The following is a 5,395-nucleotide window of genomic DNA, read 5'->3' as shown; positions in this document are numbered from 1 at the left end:
GGGGGGGGGGGGCCCTCCACATGCTTGGTGGCAAACCCGCCAGGGAGCGCACTGCCCCCCCCACCCATGCTCCCCTGGCTCAGCAACTGGCCACAGGGAGACCCTAGGTGCCCCCCCCGACCCAGGAGGTACCAGTTGTTGAGCCAAGAGAGCACAGGGGGGCCCCAGCACACTCCCGGGCTGACCCAGAAGTGGACTGGCAGTGCTTCTGGTCCACTTCTGACTCTGCTGCCAAGCACGCTGGGGACCCCCCCACAGTCCTGTGGGATGCTTCATGCGCCCCACCATCACAGCATTCATGAGTCACCTGCTACCTTGAGGTATGTAGAAAAAGCATTTAAATCTGTGCCTATGTCCAAATTGCCAAATCTTTTCGAATCTCTCCGAATCGATTCCAATTCAATTCAGAGAGATTAAAGAGTCCTCTGATTCAATTCAGATTTGGAGATTTGGCCAATGAATTGAGCTGAATCTCCATCAGATTGAATCAGGCACCAAAGCTTTGCACAGCCCTAATACATACTGCTGAAGAAAATGGGAAACCAGAAATATAATGCATAAATCAGTCCGGCTAAATAGCAAAATTTAATTGTATTTGAGCCAAACAAATCTTTAAAAAATTAAAAATATAACCCTAGAACATTCAGGAACAGGAGCATGAATTAGAGTAGATAATATGCAAGAGGGAAATGGAAGAAAGAAAAATAGATTTCCAAAAGTAAATAGCTAACTTGCTCGCTCTTTCTCTCTCACACATACATGTGTGTGTGTGTGCAGACAGACGTGCATGTGTGTTCATGTGTATAAAAAGAACAAGAAATTCTTCAAGTATATTCAAAATAAAGATGCTGCAAGTTTTGCAGGTCTGTTTCATTGTAGATTGACTATGCAAGCAAAATATCAGTTGTTTATTTGGACCACCCTGACTGACAACCTCCTACTATATAGCTAAAGAAATTAGAATCTCTCACATGATTTCTATTATTTCCTTCTCACAACTCATCTGGAAATATGAGGATGATTTTTTCTCAAGGATGTTTCAGCCTGTGCTCTGCTTGTAACAAGGAAGAAATGCAAAGACCCTAAAAATGACAAATATAAACCTAATTGGACTTCTTCAGTCTCCATTCCAGCTTAAGTACAAAAGTAGACCTTAATGAACGGAGGAAACAAGAATGGAATTTCAGTGGACCATAAGATTATCCATTGAGTTCTCCAATACAACATCTAGGGGGTCATAAACTTTTTGCATAGCAAGGCAGGCCTGTTTTCCAGATATCTTAACTCTGTTGGTCAGCTACAAAGTTGTGGGGAGTTCTAAAAAAATAGAAACAGAAGTGATGCAGTAGATGTTCTGTGAGTTTGTAATGAGTAGACTTCCTGAGCAGCACATAGCAAAGTAAGCTCTTAAGCTCTTCAATGTCCAAAGCAGTATTTGTCATATTGAAGAAGATACATTTTAAACAATGGATGAGAATCAGCTTGCAAGCACTGTTTGGATAATAAATGCGATTTATGTTAACTAAGGTATCTTCATTAGAAGACACAAGAGTAAAATCCAGGCCCTATAAAGTCAATGGCAGAACACAAATCAACTTCATTGGGTCCAGAATTTCATACTGAGTGGGGGAAAAAGATGGTCTTTTCTTTTAGACCATTTCTTACAATGCATAAAGAATACCTAATAAAATGGATCCATGAGACTTCCAGACACTATTAAAAAAATAGATTATTTTAACATGGAGAAAACCTGAAAAAATGTGAAGTACCATGCTTAAATGTTATCATAAAGTAAAAATAAAATACAGTATAACCTCATAAATCCGGCATGCTTGGGACCAAGCACCTGCCATAAATTTGAAAATGCTGGATTTTTTAAAACTGGTGCAGCAGCTGGTGACAGAGCAGAGTGGGCATGGGGGGAGCGGGACAGCGGCAGCTGGTCCCAGAGCAGCAGCCACACATGGAGCAGTGGCATGGGGTGGTGAATGATGGTGGCAGCCGCCACATGAAAGCTTTCCCCTCTGCATCCTGGAGGGAGTGGGGGAGTGGTGGCCAGTCCTGGAGTGGTAGGGGGTAGTGCCGGATTTTTGATAATGCTGGATTCATGAGTGTGGCAGCACACCTTTGGGTGTTTGTCACTTTAAGGACTGGAGACAGGCAGCCAGCAGGTGCCTGATTTGGACTGCCATTTTAGGACCAAGCTTATATAGGGAGAGGCAGCAGTTTGCTTCCAGCTGCCATGAGAGAAACATCAGCTGGCAAAGCTACAGCTCAGCAACATCCTGGAGGTAAAGGCAGGAGCTAGGGGGAAGGCTTGGGGGCTCCTGGGCATGGCCTAAAACTGCACCCTGCTAGGTAAGGGTGGTCCTGTGGGGCTGTCTGTGTTGGGACAGCCCCAAAGAAATACCAGACCAATTACTCCCACTGGTGACAGGCAGGTAAAGCACCTTAACTCGGCCACCACCATCTGGTGGGTAGTTGTGAGAGCTGTGGGAGTAATGGAACCAGGCACATCCATTAATAGGCACCTGAGCCCAGCAGAGACAAAGGGTCCCAGAGGCCCTGGAGGGGGCAGTGTTGTTGTGGAGAGTTATGGTGAGGGCCCACACAGAGTAGGGTGCAAAAGGGGCACTTGAAGGACTGTGCATGTGGGGTGCAGAGTAGGGCTTCTGAGGGAGGCTTGAAGGTTTGCACCAGGGGGGTACTGAGTAGGGCTGCAAGAGAAGCCTGGAGGACAGTAAATGAGCCAACCCCCATAAGGGAGAATGGAGTCAAGGGGCCCAGTGAGGGGCCCAGGGCAGAGTCAGCCCACTATTTGACATAAAGCCAGGCCTTGAGGGAACCGAAGTGAAGCGTGTGTCCTACCGGATTGCAAGTAGTGAGGGCTGATGGCCCCAAGGGGCTGCTTGAGGGGAGCAAGGGTGGTGGAGTGTGGCCCAGTAATGGACAGTATGTTAGAGGACCCTGTGAGAGGGGGAGCAGAGTGCAAGAGGCCCTCTGTGAGGTGGGGGGGGGTGGAGTAAGTGTGTGCGTGAATGGAACCCAATGATGGACTGAATTTGCCCCAGCCTCAGACCGGGGAGCAATCACAATCGAGATGCCATCTACAAGGCATGGGCCATGGTGTAGGGGAGGTACAAAGCTGTGGATAGTGCCCCCTGGCCTCAGGGTAATATAAGGGCAGCCTCCTGCTTATTATCATATTAACATTCAAGTCGTGGCAGACAAGTTATGGAGGACTGCCCTAGGCAGGTGAGTGGGCTGACTTGTGATCTGGCCTTCAGTTTGCCCCCTGTCACATTGAGGTTATACTGTACAACTGAATGGTAGAGAACTTTTAGTGGGAGAGAACTCGAATCCTTCTGAATACCTAAGGCTCCTGGTACTAACAGACATGCTTTAAGAAAACAATTGTATTGTTCTTGTGAAATGATGGATGCTTAGAATGTGGGTAAGATATATATATATAAAGTGCATTTTAAAAGCATATCAGAAGAGCGGATATAGAAAGATTGCTAATATTTTAATGTGTCAGACTTCAGACTTTTTCAACAAAGGTTATTTGTTGCAGAATGCCAAACAAGAAGTTTAATAGACAGATTAACAAATTGCTGATATTTCTACATGTGGTACCCTTAGCAGAATTCAAAGACAGTTTAGGTCCCTATAAAATAACTAATAGAATATTAAGTAAGCTTTATCTTTCAAAACCCATCCACCTCTGAAACTAATGGTATGGTTGAAACCCTGGCTCTTTTGAAGAGTGTTGCAGCTGTTTTCAATGGGACAAAGATTTCACCTTACAAGTCTGGATATTATTTGCTTGAAAAGCCTCTTTCATTCAGAACTAGTTTGAAGCAAGCTATGGAAATGGACAATATTTAAATATGTAGACTCAGAAAAACAACCTAACTAGTTATACTCATTGATATTCTAATATATGGTTTAAGGCTGATCTTTATTCAGTTTTCCTTTAAAATAAATTTGAAAAACTTGTGCTAACCAGATAAGTAGAGTTATTTTTTTTTCAAATAGTAATGAACACAGAATGTTGTGCATGTTCAATATGTAGTGCTGAATCAAAAACGTAGCACTGCTTACAAGGATATTAATACCAGTCCTGGATTTCCTCAGTCTAAAAATGATCTAAGGAAGAGAAGCAAAATAGAAAATCTGAATGGATGACTTAAAGATTTCAATAGAGAGAGGACAAACTATCCATTAATGTATATCAGTGATTCATATTCATTTTTGTCATTAGATTGTAGCTTTCCCATTACAGTTAATGGGGCTTGATATATATACACATGAAGGTAGACTTTGTGTCACAGCATCTGATTTGTACAAAATTATCACAACTTATTCAGGGCCTCAGAGTTGAATTAGTCAGTACTGTAAAATGATGAAACTGATAAGACAAAGAAAGTTCAGTGTGAACAACTTGGTCAACTTCCATTATATTTAAACAAGTATTCCTATCACTCTGGCTAACAACTAAAAGTGCATGATATTTTTATTGAATCTCAGACTCCTTCAAGCTGTTCTTATGGAGGTATGCATTGTTAAACTTTAATCCTTGCTTGTAAAAAATTGACAGATATGGCTAAAGTTGTTTAAATGCCTGGAGAAAAAAGTGTTTCTTTTCTTCCAACCACGCAACTTTCTGCCTTAATTTTCCTGTATCAACTCAAAAGACCCAGGATTCCATGAATCTTCTTGTAAGATTTGTTAGGCTTTATTAGGGAAGCTATAGCTGTGAGATGTTGCTTTTTTCATTCTGTCTAGATGCTTTTTTGCCCTAACATGAAGCAATGAGACCCCCTCCCCAATTCCCACAACAGACTTGGCTTTGATCCCATGCATCTCCAGTTGCCCCTAGTTACATCTTCCTCAAGAGTCTTCATCAATGAGAATACCCATTACCTAATCTCCAAATGTTATTTAGGGGACATTGTGCATCTTGCACTAGTTTGGCTCTGAGCCTCTCCTGATTCCAAACATTTTTTCCACTACTCACTGAGCTCATCTTGGCACCAGAAGCCAGTTCCCACAGTTTCTAAGTGAGATGGGAAAGTGCTACAGTAGTCACTATCCACCTAACCCTTATCAGTGAAAGGGAATTCCTTAAGTATGCAAATTCACGGCCATGAACTTCACTCCTCTCTTCTTAATTACTACACAGACTCTTAGCCTCCAAGAGTCTGCTTTCTGAGAACCTAATCTTGAGAAATGCTGACATGTCTCTTGAGGACTGAACAACTCTCTCATATGAGCTCAGCAAAAATGTGTAATGGCTGGCTCGCTGGTAGCACAATCTATAGAGCCAGTGTCTCCCTCCCAACTCTTCATGAATTCCTCACCTCTTCCGTGGTGCCATGGATTCACAACTTCC

This window comes from Alligator sinensis, unplaced genomic scaffold (genome assembly GCF_000455745.1).
Source record: "Alligator sinensis unplaced genomic scaffold, ASM45574v1 scaffold348_1, whole genome shotgun sequence".
NCBI lineage: Eukaryota > Metazoa > Chordata > Crocodylia > Alligatoridae > Alligator > Alligator sinensis.
The sequence above is the reverse complement of the archived record's forward strand: the minus strand, read 5'-3'. Positions refer to the sequence as shown.